This window comes from Saccostrea cucullata, unplaced genomic scaffold, assembly GCF_032062105.1.
Source record: "Saccostrea cucullata isolate Sc308-1 unplaced genomic scaffold, CSIRO_AGI_Scuc_v1 ctg9564, whole genome shotgun sequence".
Taxonomy (NCBI): Eukaryota; Metazoa; Mollusca; class Bivalvia; order Ostreida; family Ostreidae; genus Saccostrea; species Saccostrea cuccullata.
Window position 1 is genome coordinate 4,048 of NW_026925302.1, and position 21,338 is coordinate 25,385.

The 21,338-nt window shown below is 35.4% G+C and overlaps 1 long non-coding RNA gene across 1 annotated transcript; it reads left to right on the plus strand.

Annotated features, from left to right (window-relative positions):
• Nucleotides 1–516: 516 nt before the first annotated feature.
• Nucleotides 517–21,086, plus strand: LOC134268568 (uncharacterized). The gene is made up of 3 exons (XR_009992390.1): nucleotides 517–951; nucleotides 19,181–19,240; nucleotides 21,050–21,086. It is a non-coding gene; the product is annotated as an uncharacterized LOC134268568 (long non-coding RNA).
• The last annotated feature ends 252 nt before the right edge of the window (nucleotides 21,087–21,338 follow it).

The following is a 21,338-nucleotide window of genomic DNA, read 5'->3' on the forward strand; positions in this document are numbered from 1 at the left end:
CAACTGGCTCAAAACACCTCTTCATGACTAAAGAATATAGATTTACGAGATGATCTTAATCCCAGAGTGTTTTATTGTATTCTTCGATCAGACCTCGGTTGCTTAATATTTAAATATTGATTCATAGATGTCATACCCTGTATTTATATTGATCGACGATCAGTTAATATCAATTTGTATAACCTTCAATCAACGAGAGTAATTGAAACCGAGGAACTATTTATAAACAGAAAATGCGAACCAATGAACTGTAAGATTGCCAAGAGGTTACGCAGTCTTCAGACCCAAGTAAAGTATACGAATAGGCAGCGCGCCATTTCGGAATGTTCTAATATGGCTTAATTTAAATCAGCATAGTTCAGTGTCCAAGTGAATTGCGGTGGTTCACCATTAGGAGAAAATGTGACCGAGCCGTTAATTAAATTTCTGATTAATTTTTATATTTTTGGAATTATGTGTTTTAGGGAAGGTTATAATTAATACAATTTTCGTGGAGTTATGGGTTCAGGTGGAAGCACAGAGGCGACGAATCAACATGAAAAAGGGGGGACCGTACAGCGGAACGAACCCAGGAGGGAGACAGGGCGTGAGGGACAAAATAACCTTAGGGTAAGGAATGACTCCCCAGTGAACAATAACACCCCTCGGAATGCCAAAACAAAATTCATCGTCAAAAAAGACGACAGTGTTGACTTAACGAACGATCTAAACTTGGATTCCTCTTGGAATAATGACTCCAAAACGTTCCAGAATAATAATCAGGAAAAGCAATATAATGACTATAATAGCAAACAGAAAACTTCCTTGCCACCCCGACTCCCCGACCCCCCTGTAGAGGACCTACCGGAGACGTACGCTCAGAGGGGGTTCCGGGAACAGTACCGACCCAACGACCTCCTCCGACAGAAGACCATCTACAGGGACCCGGACGAGTGGGAGCTTCCGGAAAAAGTAAGTAAATGTTCCCACCCACGGTACCCAGATCCCAACCCATAGTACGCATATGATATATGTTGGCTCATAATTTTCTGATCATATTGGTAGGGTCAATACATATAATTGGGTTTATTTTCAGGATGTTAATGTACTTTATTCTCTTGGTTATAGAGTCTTTTGAATACAGCTTCAGAGGTGTAATAAAAAGGATAATTAAAAACAAATAATGGAAAAATTGAGAACAAATTCTTGTTGAATTAATCTGAGGAGCCTGGTTTTGATATCTAGAGTTTGTCATTCGGAGGTCGATGTAAATTCTCTTTATCCATGCCCAAGGAAGCTATTACCCATCAGACAATTTCTTATTTTTAAAAATTCTTTTTATTTCTCTAAACCATTGTTGTGTTTTATCTATGCACAAACGAGACCCTGGCATTTTAATTCTCTAAGCAACTTGTTGTATCAAGAAAGAATTTCCCTGTACACTCATAAAATGCATGCAATAAAACCCTTAAAGGCAATATAATGACCACTCTATTCTTTCGAGAGTGTACATTAAAAATGAAGTTCCATGTTATTTTAAAATGAGCCAAAGGTTCTTAAGAATTATCAAAGGCAGGCTTTTCAATAACAAAATATTCCATTTTAAGGGAAGCGTGTATAGGTTATTAAATGCCTAAATTATTTATTGGCATACCGTAATCTTATTTACCCGAGTAACGAGAACAATAAACCGTGACCATTTATAATTCGCCATTATGTCGTACGTGAAGAACCTAGTCACCTGTTTTTTAATATTTATTAAACCTACGTCGGTGTTCCCACTGAAGATATGTACAAACAATAAACAAACACGCCCGGTGCTTAATTAAATTAAAAAGACGCAACTCGTTATCTTCGCTTCTACGTACTGAACCCTTTAAAAATCTGTAAATAAACATTAATCAGGAGCAGCCGTATCTGGACCAAAATTCAAAGACAATTTAGAACCAGCCACCAATGCTAAACGTGGGGGAAATTAAGTAGAACGATTTAAACATAAAAGTCAACACACGGCCCGAGAGGACTCTAGCCTATTTGACATTTAGGACCAAAAATCAAATATTTTCACACGTCGTAAGTTACTGGGTATCTGGCCTTTTTCCGACGGTCCAAACATTGGTAATCAGCTCCGATATGAAATATACAATGTATGCTGTTACGAGACCTTGTTGCTTGGATTGGGACATCAAAGACAATTTTACATTTTAAACAATGGTTTTTAAAGTTTGCAAAACTTGCTAAAACAGATTTTCCAAATAAAACCATCAGTTACGTGTAACTCTTTCAACTGTAAAAAATTGTCAAAAGATTTCTCAGCGGAACTGGAAAGTGAAATCCATGCAAAACAATTAAATATTGACTTAACAAGTATAACATGTGAGTTCCATGAAATGTGTTTAATACATAAAATCTTTGATATTTTCACGTAAGAGGATCAAAGATTTGATTTTAAGTGGAATTTTCTGTGAACTCTGACGTGGAAATTTGTGTGACTTAAAAATCACAAAAAACTGTTTAGTTTCTGTGTTTGGAACTTTGAAGGATAGGTCCGTACATTGATATAAAATGCGATTCCTAGGAAATGATTTCGCAGTTCAAAATTTTCCTGAACTTCATCGATAGTATTAAACTTGCACTCAGATGCCCTATAAGTTAACAAGAGAAAATAAATCCTATATATTTGCGATACTAGTATCTGCATATTTGAATAAATAATTAGCTTGAACGTAATTATTTTAAAATAAATATTTCTGTTTATAATTCACAAAAATTTGACCTTATCTCCCCCTCCAGCTTTTTGGGGTTTATCTGAACTTTGTAGTCTTTTACCATGCGTATTATATGTTTACAATGCTCATTTTTTTCCCCAAATATATAATGTGTAGATGAATCTAAAGAATTTAGCAAGGACACACATGTACACTCATTATTAATATAGGCGGTTGTTTCGTCGTCGTGTTTACTACTGTAATGAAATGTCAATATATTAAACAAAATATTGCTTTTAGTCGAAACAATAGATAATTTAGACTTTTTAGACATGACCATTATGAATGTCAAACCTGCATTATTTGTTTTGAAAATACGCGTACATTAAAACTGTCAAGTATTATCCACTATTACTGAATGACATTACCGTAAGAGGAAATGCTTCTATGTCATTTCTAATTGCTAACAGATAAGGCCGAATTCCCTTATTGATTAATTTCCTAAATTTTTGATTTCTGTCGGATCGATTTTTTTTATATATGTGTTTAAATTATCGAGTAATGTTCTGCAAATGAATAATTTGCACTCTCACAATATCTTTTCAATTTTAACACCCACATTCCTTCAGACATGAGTCTTAAACAAACTGAATGTGATAAAAGTAGTTTTACGTCAACAAATGCAGAGTTCAATACATTAAACTTTATTTATGAGTTGTTTATAGGTAAACTCATTTAGAGTCAATCAAAATTGCGTAAACCAAGTTTCACTGAATACTGGAATCTCCTTTGCCACAAGTTTGAAGTTTTCATATCCGTGCATTGTTTCATACATACATGTAAAATGTTTTTTAGCAGGCCTTAAGCACATTTCAATAAAATATTTCAGAAATGTCACTTTATTTGCATGGACTATGATATTGTAAATTTTGAATTTACATGTACTTGAAAAGCATGCATACCACTATATAAAAAGAACATGATGTGTTTGTGGAACACTATGCCCCCGTTGGTAACACAATTCTGGAGTTTTTCAAATGTAGGTCAAAGGTCACAATTGAGGTCACAAGATAAAAAATTTCTGTAATGTACTAATGAAAAGGTCTTGTCATAATGAACACTTATGTCAAATATTAAAGCCTTAACCTTGACAGCGCAATATATATAGTTATGATAAGGTTAAAGTTGACAACAGACAGACAAACAGCTATACAAACAGGCAGACAGGACAAAAAACAATATACCCTCGGGATCTTTCGATCAAGGGGCATAAAAATCATACTAAGACAGGAATACATGTATTTTAGTTTATACAGTGTGGCTATGCTCATCTTCTGAACTACCCATATAGTGAAGTCGATCTATTTATTTCCATTTTCTAAGTATTCAATAATATTATTTTTGTTTGTTTGTCTGGTTTTTTTTTTTCATTTTTTTTTTGGGGGGGGGGAGGGGGGGCATAAGCGTATTTCATAAAGTTTACGTAGAAATAATTTTTGAAAAGCTCGTATGGCGCAATAACACCGATTATCCTGCCTTTGTGGACTACTTATTGACAGTACAGAATTTACACATCTTGCGCTCACCTTTAATTACTTGCATTTGTTTCTCAAAAGGTCATTTCGTTTAATTAATAAATAATCATTAGTTTTCGTTAATTAAATTGTTTTACGTTCCTTTCCTCTCATGGGGGAATTCAACATTCATTAGAAAGTCTTCATTTATAGAATTGTTACGGATTGGTTTGAAAAGCTCTAGTTAGGTAAACCGCGAGTTGCAAAATTCTTAAATGGGATTAAAGATGTGTTTCAAAATTCTAGGTAAATCTATTCAAATTGATTGTGAAATTTTCCCTGTGTGAGTATAAAAATAAAATAGATCTGAAAAAAAAAATGTCAACAATTACTCTGTACCATAGAATAAAAACGCCAAAATTACCGTCAAAATATGGACGCTTGAATAAAACTTCTACTCTAAATGGAGAAAAGGTAAAACTACCAAGGTGCGTTTATGAACATCTATTAAATTTTGATGCAGTTTCTAAGTATACCAATATATTGACAGGTTCCTGGCATTCGTACATATGGAAAGAGCAGTCTTGATACATTTGCTTAATGAATTATTGACGCAAAGATTCCTCGGCATGGCCGAGCGTCTTCGGATTTTCCAGGATAGATTCATCAGTCAGAAGGAATCGGTCATGGTATCGTGTACCTTTGAAATAATATATCGATTAGTGGACTATACCTGTATTTTTATTAGTTACCTTTGTCTGCTAGGAATAAAGTCAATTTCCATTGTTTCGAAAAGGACAAAAATTGAATTTATATTCGAGCATTTATGTAAAATCAAATCTTTGTGACCAATGTCCTATTGGAAATCAACATGATAATCAATTATAACTTTTACCTGGACAAGTGAAAGATTATTCTACTATGATGGATATTTTTCCGTCAAAGAGTTGATTTTTGTTGTTGAGAAAATCGAATTCATCACCTGAATATCTTAAGTTTAATCTGTTGTTAAAAATAATATCTCCAAAGAATTCAGTTTGACTCGCTGATCAATACTTTAAGCAATGTGTATTAAAGGGTGGGTTTTCTTAATCAGTGATAAGTTGTTCTGGTTTAAAGATTTGCTTTCTTTCTTTTATGAGTGATTTATATAGAGAAGAAAAAGTTTTGGTCGTTAGAAAGATAGTGTTAATAAAGGAAAAAAATCTGCAAGTCACAATGAAAAAGGCATTTTTTTTAAAAAATGGATTTATATCTAAGGGGAGGCTTTCTACCCCGGACAAAAATACTGAGTATAAAGATATTTTGGTAAAAAATAATAATTTAACTCTCAATTTAAATCATATTAAACTTTATTCAGTTACGAAATATCACAAAGAACAAAATGTACACCAGTCTATGTGCTCAGTTGCAATTTTTTTCAAACAATTAACATATTTAGCAAGTGAAAATTATAATTAATTTCTTTGCGAGGACTGTTTAAAACCTTTCTCTCACATGAACTCCGGATAGGACCACATAGTTTACTATTGCACAATCAAGCATCGCGACTGTTGGGTCGATGGCGCGACGACGAAGGTGCGATACCATTGAATCGATGCCATGCAGCGACATTGCGATGGCGATACCGTAATGGCTCGATGAAGTGATAGTGAGTATAGCTCCATCGTCAATTTTTGCGTCATCTCTGTATCTCGTAATCGCATCATCTTCCTCGCGTTATCGCACCATCACTCAATCTTCATCGCGTTATCGCATCAAGGCTAGCGCGTTTCATGAAATATGCCTACGTGACACGTCTGTGTGATTCACACACCAATATCTCACACAAAACTTAAAACATTCTATTTTATCAAATCCACAGATAACTAATATTTTAACAATACGGCTCCCAACGGCAAAACAGAAATTATTTTGAGCATATAATCTTTTATTTGGATTGTAAAAGACAGGTTACTTGTTTTCTATTTAATACACATTAAAAATCAAAGAAAAATCTTGATTTCTGTCAAAATGACAGTTGTAAATACATTAAAATGGAGAGCCTTGAACCATGGTATCCAATAAAACCCTGGTCCGTACCTGGAACTAACAAATCCGGACCAGGGTTCTAAAAATTATAACTACTGAATTTGAATATGATCGTTGGGAAGCATTAATACATGATTGTATTGTTACCTATATATAAGAGCGTCACACTCTTAAAATCATACAAGTAGGGGTGAGAGTCATTTTAACACCGTGTATTGTCAATTTTGGTTAGAATGTCACTGAATATATGGCCGATTTTCAAACAGACATATTCAAGATTTGTCTATTTACTCTAGTTAATGACATTCTTAACATCTAGAAAAGAAGACCAGGAATCGAACTCTTATACTCGATTTATTTCTTTTCACTGAGTGGGGTTTACTAAGTCAATACCAAATTGACATTTTTCGTGTCATTTACACCAGAAGCGTTTTAATTTATAGTCTATTTTAACGGGAGGTAAACAAACACTTAAAATGTTTTTTTTATAAAATATGATAATAATTCATATTTGATGTCGCTGACCAATGTCACATAATTGAGGAGCCCTCCCCCATTTTTATATGAGACCCCAGGGATTGGGCAAAAAAAAATGCTAAAATACATGTAGCTAAATTGTCAAAAATCTGCACTTATAGCATCTTAAACTCAACCCGAATGTATGTAAGGAAAACGATGAGACTCTCAAGTAGAAATATATTTTTATTACCTTGAGGGCACTGGTTCTGCTTAATGGACAGGACCAAAAGTTTCAGAACCTGAAAAACATTTACCTTTAAAAATCTTCTGCACAGCTTGAAGATAATTGAAAATTCCTGGTGTGGAGAAGCATAAGGCCATCTGCTATTGTGTTTTTCAAAATTTCTGTATCAGGACCGAGGTTCCGCCTTAAAAACAGGGCAAAAATCGTAATTTCAAAATTCATAAAATAGTATACAACTGTAGATGGCCATCTACTGAAAATTCAATTTAATATTCTCCGGATACAAAGGTCAGTAATTCGTATCTAGGGATGGGGCTGTTAAAAAGACCAGAGTTTGAGAAAATATTTTTGCTAAGTGCATCGATCCCTATCAGTCATCTTATCAATCCGACGAAAAAGAAGAAGGTACATTTTCAATACAAATTAAGCCCTGTATTTTTCTAAAATATTAAAGTGAAATAACAAATTAAAATTTATTCTTTCTGATTCATTGGAACTCCGTGCAGTAAGAATATACAAATTGTTTTTCTTGTATGTCCTCCTAAATGCTAATTGTGACGTCATTAACTTGTGCACTTCCCGTATTTTCTTAAAAAGTTGCAGAAGACATCAATTTTCAATGGAATTTTCTTTAAGAAAACATACTCAGCCACCGTCGCCCACAAAGATTTTGAGATATGTGATTTTTCAAAGCAGTTTACATAATATATCAAAAAATTGAACTGGGCGACGGTGGCTGCATTAAACTTAGAAATGTACGAAATTAATGACGTCATATTTCCAGAGCGGTCCTACTTCATGCCATATTCTCTAATGATTTATTATATGCATCTACTCAACTTTTGTTAAAGCTAATTTCATAATTTTTTAAGAACATTAAATTTTTAGGGCACAATAAAGCTCAAACTGTACTTTCTATGTATTTGTCTTGACCAACACTTTAATATTTATTTTCTTCAGTTCTTTGCTCGTGTTTTAGTGCAGGTGTATTTCACTAATTAGCAATTTTCAATTGCCAATGAGTATTTTTGGCGCGGGAGAAGAAAGCTTCCTATTCAGGTTTAAGTTACCTTTTTATACCCGCACTTTCTAAAGAAAGTTCGGGTATATTGTTGTTACTCATGTCCGTCCGTCCGTCCGTCCGTCCGTCCGTCCGTCTGTCACACTTTTCTTCCCTGAACTCCTCCTACATTTTACAAAGTAGCTTAATCATCTTTTAAGAGATGGTTGGTGGTGTCATGTAGATGTGCAGTAAGGTTTCGGAATTTTGATTTTGCCCCGGGGGGTCAAATGGGGGTCGAAAAATGACGTTTTTTGTGCAAAAAGTCCCGTCTTCCCTGAACTCCTTCTACATTTTACTCAGCAGCCTAATCACCTTTTGGGGGATGATTGGTGGTGTCATGTAGATGTGCAGTAAGGTTTCGGAATTTTGATTTTGCCCCGGGGGGTCAAATGGGGGTCGAAAAATGACGTTTTTTATGCAAAAAGCCCTATCTTCCCTGAACTCCTCTTACATTTTACTTAGCAGCCTAATCATCTTTTGTTGGATGATTAGTGGTGTCATGTAGATGTGCAGTAAGGTTTCAGAATTTTGATTTTGCCCCGGGGGGTCAAATGGGGGTCGAAAAATGACGTTTTTTGTGCAAAAAGTCCCGTCTTCCCTGAACTCCTTCTACATTTTACTCAGCAGCCAAATCACCTTTTGGGGGATGGTTGGTGGTGTCATGTAGATGTGCAGTAAGGTTTCGGAATTTTAATTTTACCCCGGGGGGTCAAATGGGGGTCAAAAAATGATGTTTTTTATGTAAAAAGCCCCATATACCCTGAACTCCTCTTACATTTTACTTAGCAGCCTAATCATCTTTTGTGGGATGATTAGTGGTGACATGTAGATGTGCAGTAGGGTTTTGGAATTTAGATTTTGCCCGGGGGGTCAAATGGGGGTCGAAAAATGACGTTTTTTGTGCAAAAAGTCCCATCTTCCCTGAACTCCTTCTACATTTTACTCAGCAGCCAAATCACCTTTTGGGGGATGGTTGGTGGTGTCATGTAGATGTGCAGTAAGGTTTCGGAATTTTAATTTTGCCCCGGGGGGTCAAATAGGGGTCGAAAAATGACGTTTTTTATGCAAAAAGCCCTATCTTCCCTGAACTCCTCTTACATTTTACTTAGCAGCCTAATCATCTTTTGTTGGATGATTAGTGGTGTCATGTAGATGTGCAGTAAGGTTTCAGAATTTTGATTTTGCCCCGGGGGGTCAAATTGGGGTCGAAAAATGACGTTTTTTGTGCAAAAAGTCCCGTCTTCCCTGAACTCCTTCTACATTTTACTCAGCAGCCAAATCACCTTTTGGGGGATGGTTGGTGGTGTCATGTAGATGTGCAGTAAGGTTTCGGAATTTTAATTTTGCCCCGGGGGGTCACAAGGGGGTCGAAAAATGAGGTTTTTTATGTAAAAAGCCCCATATACCCTGAACTCCTCTTATATTTTACTTAGCAGCCTAATCATCTTTTGTGGGATGATTAGTGGTGACATGTAGATGTGCAGTAAGGTTTTGGAATTTAGATTTTGCCCCGGGGGGTCAAATGGGGGTCAAAAAATGACGTTTTTTGTGCAAAAAGTCCCGTCTTCCCTGAACTCCTTCTACATTTTACTCAGCAGCCTAATCACCTTTTGGGAGATGGTTGGTGGTGTCATGTACATGTGCAGTAAGGTTTTGGAATTAAGATTTTGCCCCAGGGGATCAAATGGGGGTCGAAAAATAACGTTTTTCATACAAAGAGCCCTGTTTTCCCTGAACTCCTCTTACATTTTACTCAGCAGCCTAATCATCTTTTGGGAGATGGTTGGTGGGGTCATGTAGATGTGCAGTAAGGTTTTGGAATTTAGATTTTGCCCCGGGGGGTCAAATGTGGGTTGAAAAATGACGTTTTTTGTGCAAAAAGCCCTGTCTTCCTTGAAGTCTTCCTTAATGTTACTCAGAAGCCTAATCATCTTTTAGGAGAGTTAAATATTTTGAAAATTATGTAAAACATCAACGTCAAGGTGTAACAAGATGTGTTTGTGAAACACTATGCGCCCGGCGTCAACAAAGATCGAAAAAAGCTATTTTTAGCATATAGTTCACAGTCAAGGTCACAAGGTCATTGACCTTGATGTCATTTGAAGGAACTTAATTAGTGCAGTATGCATACTAAATATGAAGTCCCTATCTTCTATGGTTCAAAGGTTATGGCAAAAAGTGGAAAAAGCTATTTTAAGTATAAAGGTCACAGTCAAGGTCACATGGTCATTGACCTTGGTGTTGTTTGAAAGAACTTTATTAGTGGAGTATGCATACTAAATATGAAGTCCTTATCTCTTATGGTTCAAAAGTTATGGCAAAAAGTGGAAAAAGCTATTTTTAGCATATAGGTCACAGTCAAGGTCACAAGGTCATTGACCTTGATGTCATTTCAAGGAACTTAATTAGTGCAGTATGCATACCAAATATGAAGTCCCTATCTTCTATGGTTCAAAGGTTATGGCAAAAAGTGGAAAAAGCTATTTTAAGTATAAAGGTCACAGTCAAGGTCACATGGTCATTGACCTTGGTGTTGTTTGAAAGAACCTTTTTAGTGGAGTATGCATACCAAATATGAAGTCCCTATCTCCTATGGTTCAAAAGTTATAACAAACAGTTGAAAAAACTATTTTTAGCATATAGGTCACAGTCAAGGTCACAAGGTCATTGACCCTGATGTCATTTGAAAGAACTTTATTAGAGGAGTATGCATACTAATTATGAAGTCTCTATTTCTTATGGTTCAAAAGTTATGACAAACAGTTGAAAAACCTATTTTTAGCATATAGGTCACAGTCAACATCACAAGGTCATTGACCTTGATGTCATTTGAAAGAACTTTATTAGAGGAGTATGCATACCAAATATGAAGTCTCTATCTCTTACGGTTCAAAAGTTTTGGCCAAGGTTAAAGTTGACAACAGACAAACAGATAAACAGACAAACAGACAAACTGACAGGACAAAAACAATAAGGGCCCCGAAAAAATTCGGGCGCATAAAAAAAACATCGCATGCTGGGAAACACCTTGAATTCTTATGAGTAATTTATGTACATGTCAAATGTGAGAGTCATATCTCATCTCAATCAAAAGTTATAAGCAAATGCAACATTTTTGAAAAGTAGGTTAGGCTTGATCGCTTCAAGGTCAAGGTCACAGTGTAAAAGTCATGATTTATTTGGAAAGGTCTTATCACAGGTAATAATATACATGCATTATGATATGAATGCCCTAACTTTTCTCTTTCAAAATGATGAATTTATAACAATTTAATTTTTTTGCAAGTTGGTCAAACTTCTAGGTCACATGTAAAAAAAAAAAAAACCATGCCATTCTCACAGGTAAATATACTAATACATAAGTTTAATATGAATGTCTCTTCTCATTCAGTAGATATGACCGTGATAACCAAGGTTAAATTTATTGAGACAGATGGACTGAGTCTGACATACAAATGTACATATTTCTATATGAATTGGGTAAAATTGGCCCAATGGTTCTAGAGAAGTTAAAAATGTAAAAAGTTTTCAGACAAACAGATGGACAACACGTCACGACAGACATTATATGCTAAGGAAACCAAAAAAGCTCAAATGAGTGTTTTGAAAGGGTTACAATATGGTTGGAGTATTTGAAAAGCTGTTTTTTTTCCTGCAGAGATACGCATGACCAACATATTCATGTTTTATATTTTCTTTAGTGATTTGTTTGTTTGTTGTGAATACATCTTCCCTCATATGGAGACACCACCAAATAATAATGAAGATAAGATGTGTTTGTGAAACACTGATTTCCCAGTATGGAAGCCTATGGCGAAGGTTGAAGTTTCTCAAATAGATGTCAAAATCAAAGGTCAAGGTCAAAGGGTTCAAATTGTTAGTATCAGAAGAAAGTCTTGTCACAAGGAATGCACATGTGAAATAAAGAAATCCCTAGTAATTCCTGTTCAAAAGTTAATTGCCAAGGTTAATTTTTTTGTTTAAGTGGTTCAAACTCTAGGGTCAAGGTCAAACATATTTATACCTGTTGACAGTTCACAATGAATACAATATGTCATGATAAGTATGAAAGCCCTAGCACCTACTGATCAAAATTTAGGCAGAGTTTAAAGTTTGGTATTTTTCTTGTAAAAATGTGTATCCCATGTCAAGCGATCAGAGGTAAAAATTAATGGTACCCAAATAAAAGGTCTTATTAAATTGTCACAAGAAATAAACCTATAAAATGTGGAAGCTATTTGTATAGCCCATCCCACTTAAAACTTATGGGCAAGCTAGCTAGGATTTAATTTCTGCAGACTTATAGACAGACATACTATAAACACAAGAAACAAAATATGTATAATAATTAGTCAAATGGAAAAAAATATACTATTTAACTGGAATAACAAAATACATTGTTATTTCAGGGACAGTATGGGGGTTGTATTTTTGGAACCCCCCAATCCCCCCCCCCATCTGGCATTTGCTTTGTTATTTAAACAAGACTATATACTGTAGCAAGTAAAAAATGACTCTTGACATCCTCTCCCTATAAACTTAGAAAACATTGACCTCACTATCATTGTTTTTTTATTTGTTTATTTGTTTTCATTTTTTTTCTCCTGCTTGTCACGAAATTCTGGGCTGGAATTTTTTGACTGAGATGTGAACCCCCCTCCCTACTCCCGAAAAAAATTCTGGATCCGCACCAGTATTGGCAGTAACTGAATGTCACATCGACAACGGGAGATAACTTCACAATATGAAATTCGTCTAGTGTGGCATGCGATGATCTTTCACCCTTTTTAAACTTTAACCTAATAGTTTGGGTGTATTTTACCCCCCACTATACTAAAACTTCTACTTACCGACTCCCTGTGTCTCAACTTCATGAAATATAAATCCAATTATAACTCAAAATGAATTAATCCAATGCACACCAGACTGCAGCCATGTGCCATTTTGGCGAACCTTCGTCGATTCCATCACCTTATCAGATGAAGTGGGAATCGGCCGAGGTGTGCCAAATGGTGTTTAATCTATAAATATGATAATGGGTGACGCAACGTGATGTGATGTAGAAATTTACATGTTCACATGTATAGTACAAGAACAAATTTTAAATTAATTCATAACAAACGATATTAAATTTTAACAAACCTTTTCCATCTAGCCTATTCCAAAAAGTATGTGCTGTGGGATTGTGGTGTCGAGGGGGGGGGGGGGGGGGGGGTTAGTAAATTTAAAAAGGTCCTATTATGAGCAAAACATATATCAAAATCTAATTTCAGACGTGGATCCAGAAATTTTTTCCGGGTGGGGGGGGGGGGTCCACCTCAGTCAAAAAAAAATCCTATCCCAGAAATTGACAATAAAAAAAACCCCCTAAAGTAAATCTCACCCAAACGTCAAAAACCTATATCGTGGGGGGTAGGGTGGGAGTAGTGGTGACTTCTATTGCCGCAAATGTTTAACTTTTCATACTTATTTTACACATATTCGTGTTTACCACGGGGGATCTGCATTTTCCAAGGGGGGTCCATTGTAACTTTTTCCTTGTTTTAGTATATACATTTTTTAACCTTGTAAATTCCAGGGGGGGTCGGGTCCTGACCCCCCCCCCCCCCCCCCCCCCCCCCCCCCGACAGATCCGTGCATGAATTTACATCATTAATAAAATTCAGACTGGTATATAATGAATTAAACATGTATAAAATAAATATAAGAGGTTCTGAGTTATAGGTCACAGGGTCTGAGAATTTCATACTCAATTTGATGAATACATGTAAATTATAGAATTATTTTGACTATTTCTTTGGAAAGCCGCCCAATATGTAGGAGCGTGTATTTAGAGGCAAACACCTTAGTGCGGGTATTACTGTCTCATGACAGCATCTAGTTAGTTTGTATTTATGTCAAATAAATTTCTTGTACTTTTGGGTCTCTTGTTCTGGTTTTCGAGAATGTTTAATCTGAGTAATTATACCCGCACTTTCTAAAGAAAGTTCGGGTATATTGTTGTTACTCATGTCCGTCCGTCCGTCCGTCTGTCACACTTTTCTTCCCTAAACTCCTCTTACATTTTACACAGTAGGCTAATCATCTTTTGGGAGATGGTTGGTGGTGTCATGTAGATGTGCAGTAAGGTTTTGGAATTTTGATATTGCCCCGGGGGGTCAAATGGTAAGTTTAAAAATGACGTTTTTTATGCAAAAAGCCCCGTCTTCCCTGAACTCCTCTTACATTTTACACAGTAGGCTAATCATCTTTTGGGAGATGGTTGGTGGTGTCATGTAGATGTGCAGTAAGGTTTTGGAATTTTGATATGCCCCGGGGGTCAAATGGGGGTCGAAAAATGACGTTTTTTATGCAAAAAGCCCCGTCTTCCCTGAACTCCTCTTACATTTTACACAGTAGGCTAATCATCTTTTGGGAGATGGTTGGTGGTGTCATGTAGATGTGCAGTAAGGTTTTGGAATTTTGATATTGCCCCGGGGGGGTCAAATGGGGGTCGAAAAATGACGTTTTTTATGCAAAAAGCCCCGTCTTCCCTGAACTCCTCTTACATTTTACACAGTAGGCTAATCATCTTTTGGGAGATGGTTGGTGGTGTCATGTAGATGTGCAGTAAGGTTTTGGAATTTTGATATTGCCCCGGGGGGTGAAATGGGGGTCGAAAAATGACGTTTTTTATGCAAAAAGCCCCGTCTTCCCTGAACTCCTCTTACATTTTACACAGTAGGCTAATCATCTTTTGGGAGATGGTTGGTTGTGTCATGTAGATGTGCAGTAAGGTTTCGGAATTTTGATTTTGCCCCGGGGGGTCAAATGGGGGTTGAAAAATGACGTTTTTTATGCAAAAAGCCCCGTCTTCCCTGAACTCCTCTTACATTTTACACAGTAGGCTAATCATCTTTTGGGAGATGGTTGGTGGTGTCATGTAGATGTGCAGTAAGGTTTTGGAATTTTGATATTGCCCCGGGGGGTCAAATGGGGGTCGAAAAATGACGTTTTTTATGCAAAAAACCCCGTCTTCCCTGAACTCCTCTTACATTTTACACAGTAGGCTAATCATCTTTTGGGAGATGGTTGGTGGTTTCATGTACATGTGCAGTAAGGTTTTGGAATTTTGATTTTGCCCCGGGTGGTCAAATAGGGGTAAAAAAATGACGTTTTTTATGCAAAAAGCCCCGTCTTAATTCCCTGAAATTCTCTTACATTTTACACAGTAGCCTAATCATCTTTAGGGAGATGGTTGGTAGTGTCATGTAGATGTGCAGCAAGGTTTTGGAATTTTGATATTGCCCTGGGAGGTCAAATGGGGGTGGAAAATTACATTTTTTGTGCAAAAAGTCCTGTCTTTCCTGAGGTCCTCCTTAATGTTACTCAGAAGCCTAATTATCTTTTAGGAGAATTAAATATCTTGAAAATTATGTAAAACATTAACGTTAAAGAGTAAAAAAACATTGCAAGCTGGGAAACATCTTGAATTTTTATGAGTAATTAATGTACAAATGTCAAATGTGAGAGTCATATCTCATCTCAATCAAAAGTTATAAGCAAATGCAACATTTTTGAAAAGTAGGTTAGGCTTCAAGGTCAAGGTCACAGAGTAAAAGTCATGATTCATTTGGAAAGATCTTATCACAGGTAATAATATACATGCATTATAATATGAATGCCCTAACTTTTCTCTTTCAAAATGATAAATTTATAACAATTTAATTTTTTTGCAAGTAGGTCAAACTTCTAGGTCATATGTAAAAAAAAAAAAAAAACCATGCCATTCTCACAGGTAAATACTAGTACATAAGTTTAATATGAATGCCTTGTCTCTTCTCATTCAGTAGATATGACCGTGATAACCAAGGTTAATTTTATTCAGACAGAAGAACAGTCTGACATACAAATGTACATATTTCTATATGAATTGCATGGGTAAAATTGGACCAGTGGTTCTAGAAAAGTTAAAAATGTAAAAAGTTTTCAGACAAACAGATGGACAACATGTCACAACAGACGTTATATGACAAGGAAACCAGAAAAGCTCAAATGAGTGTTTTGAAAGGGTTACAATATGGTTGCAGTACTTGAAAAGCTGGGTTTTTTTTCATGCAGAGATATGCATGACCAACATATTCATGTTTTATATTTTCTTTAGTAATTTGTTTGTTTGTTGTGAATACATATCTCATTGGAATTTTTCCGTCATATGGAGACACCACCAAATAATAATGAAGACAAGATGTGTTTGTGAAACACTGATGTCCCTGTCTGGTAGCCTATGGCGAAGGTTGAAGTTTCTCAAATATATGTCAAACTCAAAGGTCAAGGTCAATTGTTGGTATCACAAGGAATGCACATGTGAAATAAGTAATCCCTAGTACTTCCTCTTCAAAAGTTAATTGCCAAGGTTAATTTTTTAAGTGGTTCAAACTCTACGGTCAAGGTCAAACATATTTATACCTGTTGACAGTTGACAATGAATACACATGTTAAGCATGAAAGCCCTAGCACCTACTGATCAAAATTTAGGCCAAGTTTAAAGTTGGGTATTTTTCTGTAAAAATGTGTATTCTAGGTCAAGTGATCAGAGGTAAAAATTAATGGTACCCAAATAAAAGGTCTTAATTGTCACAAGAAATAAACCTATAAAATGTGGAAGCCAATTGTATAGCCCATCCACTGAAAAACTTTTGGGCAAGGTTATAATTTTCTGCAGACAAATATACAGACATAATATAAACACAAGAAACAAAATATGTACATAATTAGTCAAATGGAAAAAAATATACTATTTAATTGGAATCACAAAATAGATTGTTATTTCAGGGATAGGGAGTGGGTAGGGAGATTGGAACCCCCCCCCCCCCTGGAATTTCCTTTGTTATTTAAACAAGACTATATACTGAAGCAAATAAAAAATGATTTTGGACATCCTCCCCCTAACTAAGAAAACATTGGGGTTTTTTTTTTGTTTATTTGTTTTCAGTGTATGATTTTTTTCTCCTGCTTGTCAGGAAATTCTTAGGCATGAATATTTTGACTGAGATGTGAACCCTCCCTACTCCCGAAAAAAATTCTGGATCCGCACCAGTATTGGCAGTAACTGAATGTCACATCGACAAGGGGAGATAACTTCACAATATGAAATTCGTCTAGTGTGGCATGCCATGATCTTTGACCCTTTTTGAACTTTAACCTAATCGTTTGGGTTTATTTTACCCCCACTATACTTAAACTTGTACTTACCGACCTCCATAGGTCCTGTAAACTTCATGAAATATAAATCCAATTATAACACAAAATGAATTAATCCAAAGCACACCATTCTGCAGCATGTTATAATGATATTCCATTCGGAAAACCTCCGTGCCGTCGATTCCGTCACCTTATCAGATGAAGTGGGAATCGGCCGAGTGTGTACCGAATGGAGTTTAATCTAAAAATATGATAATGGGTGACGCAACGTGATGTGATGTAGAATTTACATGTCAAGAACAAATTTTTAATTAATTCATAACAAACACTGTTTTAACAAAACTGTTCCATCTAGCCTATTCCCAAAAGTATGTACTGTGTGATTGTGGTGTCGAGAATGGGGGGGGGATTAGTAAATTTAAAAAGGTCCTAATATGAGCAAAACATTTATCAAAATCTAATTTACATTATTAATAGAATTCAAACTGGTATATAATGAATTAAGCATGTAAAATAAATATAAGAGGTTCTGAGTTATAGGTCACAGGGATAATTTCATACCCAATTTTATGAATACATATGTAAATTACAGGCACGTAGCAACCGGGGGGGGGGGGCTTGGGGGGGGGGGGCTGCTCCCCTTTTTCCCAACATTACCTGTACTATAAGAAAATGTCCATTAAAAAGATGGTTGCCCCCTCCCCCCACTTTTAACCACAGTATATACATTGCAAGGAAATATGGGAAAAATTGGAAGTGAAAGTAATTTTGCCTTGAAAAAAAAGGGGCCACCACCCCCACCCCCCACCCCCACCCCCCATTTCATTTTTTTTCCTTGTTAATTTTTTTAGGTTAGTAAAAAAAATTTTCTCAGGTTGCCCCCCCCCCCACTTTCAAAAACGATGCTACGTGCCTGAATTATATAGAATTATTTTGACTTTTTCCTTGGTAAACCGCCCGTAGGATTGTGTATTTAGAGGCAAACACCTTAGTGCGGGTATTACTGTCTCATGACAGCATCTAGTTATAGAAATGTAACAAAAACACGAAAGGTAAATCACAGGTCAGTTTTTATAAATCAATTCCTGTTAAAATGGCGCCTCAGTTTAATCAATTTTGGACATCAATCTATTAATGTAATGTGAAACTGGGTGGTGATAATTATGGAAAATTAGTCCCTAGTTGTAGCATCGACTAAAACTTAAGTGAAGAGAAATCAATATCTATACAATTAACTGCGCGACTCTATAACGCTTGATAAGTCTGTAAGTCTCTGGATAAACATAGCATTTCTTCCAGGAAATGGCAGGTGCGAGGAATTGCCAGTCAAATTCCAGTTCGGTAGGTCTCAGCCACAATGATGTAGACTAAATTCTGTATGTTGTCAATTTCTTTTTACTAATTTCCTATGTTTCATCTACTGGTTATATATGGGTTAAGTTGCACAACTCTTTAAAGCCACCATGTTGGAAGTTGTTGTTGAGGTATTTTGGCTTTTAGGGAGGTGTTTCAGAGCTTCACGAACTTTTATGTTATGGGGTACAAGAGTATGTATATGGTAAACAATTTAGATGGTAATTTGTAAAACTATCAGATATTTCCTGAAGTTTGTTATATGATTACATTACATGAATATATTCTCACTGGTTGTCTCTCAAAGCGAGAGAATGAAGTTTAATGCCAATGACAGGGCAACAAAGCAGGGGAGCGAGAATAAGAGGACAGCATTATGAGACTGAGGGGGCGATCGCCTTGCTTGTCCGCTCGCTATTGCTTCTTTATGCTTGGTACCATGAACGGCTACCCTCTTCAGATTAAATATTTCATAAAATCCATCAAAAAATTATATGTGCTTTTAATTCCTACGAAAAAGGTTTTGAAATGTATATTTTTAAATATTGTTGAAATAAAATGTTTGAATGTAAGTAATATTACTATTTTATATTACTTTTTATCCCACCCTACACATGTAATAGTTTTCATTTTTTATATTTTTCAGCGTGAAAGTGTTGGGAGTTTCGATGTTTCAAAGTTTAAAGCTGCCAACGCCAATGTACAGGTGAGCATTTATAAAAATCTATCAAACCAAAGTCCCATGGGCTTAAACGGTCACCTGAGTATTACATTTATGTGTTCCACTGGCTATGGCCAATTAAAATTAACCAAAAGGAACTGGTGACAAAACTTTACCGTCGAAGACTCTATAATCAGAAATACACTCGTGCTGCTTGTCTTGTCTAGTAGTTGCTTGGTGTAAAAACATGTATATGACCAACGTAGCACCCCCTCCCTCCGTCCAGGATAATTCCTGGTTACAGCGACATGGTTTTGTAGAGGAATAGGGACTAAGGATGTATCAAACTAAATACTTTGGTAAAGGTTAAAGTCATCATTGTAAGCATATGAACAACTTGCATGATACATGTCCACAAATAAAGATGTCCAAAGTTTTATTTAAAAGTATTTTTCAATATATGTTCTGGACTTAGACCTCTCTTGGGTCAAAGTCACTAGTGCTGGGGCCATGAAATGAAAAAAAAATCAGTAGAAGACTACTTGCTCAATATAATGATGTTAATTGTTTAACTGCTTATTTTCATCAAGAAAACGAGAACACTTTCAAAGGTAACATATTTCAGTATATACAACCTCAACATGGAGCATGTATGGAGGTCAGAACAAGGGGGTTTGAATCATCAGTAAATTTAGCAAAGTTTATGCACACTCTGTCTTTAACTCAATTTAATACAATGTCTTCGTCATAATCTTTTCATTAGTTTATCGTCTTCTCAAGTACCAATGAGGCAATTTCAAATAATCTTACCACAATGCAATCTTTATGGGTAAAGGAGAATAAAGTTTGTTGAAGAAGCTCTCTTTTGAAGGGAAATTATTAAAAACATAAAAATGAAATGGTATCTTAATTCTAAAAATCTTCTTCTCAACTGTGCAGAAATGTAGCTTTCTGGATAATAAAATTCGGACAAACAAACCAAAGAGCTATAGATTTAAGCATTGTGAAATCTTTCGATTTTCGCTTTTACTTGATTGTCCTATAATTATATGTCAATCTTTCGAAATAAAGGAAGTCTTCGGGGTTTTTTTTTATATGTTGATATTAGTGCAAGTTTAAAAAAAAAGAATTTTCATCTCAGTTGAAATCAGGGGAAGGTTCAGTCTTTGTGACTGTCTCTCCTTCTCTCTTCGAAACAAATAATGTAATGCAACAACCGTTTTAAAAAAAATATCTAAACACCTATGAAACATTGCATAAAATATGGCACTAGAAAACCTAATACAATCTTTCAATTGAAAGTCCTAACATAACTTTTAACGGATTTAATTTATAGTGGATAGTAAAATCCCGATACTTGACTTTGTAACGTACTTTTGTTTTAGCTATTTCATGCTGGGCCAAAGAATTTATGACATTTTTATGAGTTGTTGCGTCGTGTCAAATAGAAAGTTAAAAAGCAATACGCTTTAAAGTTCTAATCGCAAATTCTCAAAGCTACGAGGCAATTTTAAATTAAAGTCATTTTGAAAATAAGGACATTCCTCAGTAATAAAATCTTGAAATGGTATAAGGTTCTATTTATAAATCATTTAATGCTAGTGACGTTTGATATCCATATATTTCAACAGGTATCAAAATAGATCAAAGCTTTATTTTTAATGTATGTGCTAATTCAAGAATATGTCTATTATTTATAGTTAGCAGAAAAAACTCAATAATTTTTGTAAGTCATCGACTATAGTGAGAATAAACAAAAAATGATTATATAATTGAATGACTTTTTTTGTAAATAATTGTGCTTTTTGTAGATGAAGCATGCTTTTAATATTAGTGTTTTTTCCCTTTTTTTAGTCACAACAAAAGAGAGAAATATTTACTATGACACCAGGTAAGGTGATATATATTAGATAGTCTGACAAATCTTTTTCTTATATGGATATTTTCTCGAAAAAAGGGAGATAGGTAACCCAACAAAACGTTGATACAAATGTAATGGCAACTTTTTTTTATTGACGACCTTCCCTTGCTTATTCTACCCTAATTCCCTGAATATTGTCTCCCAGTTGATTCAATTTTCAAGAGAATCCCCTATGCAAGAAAAATTTGTAAATCGAGACAAGCTATTAAAAAAAATTGATAA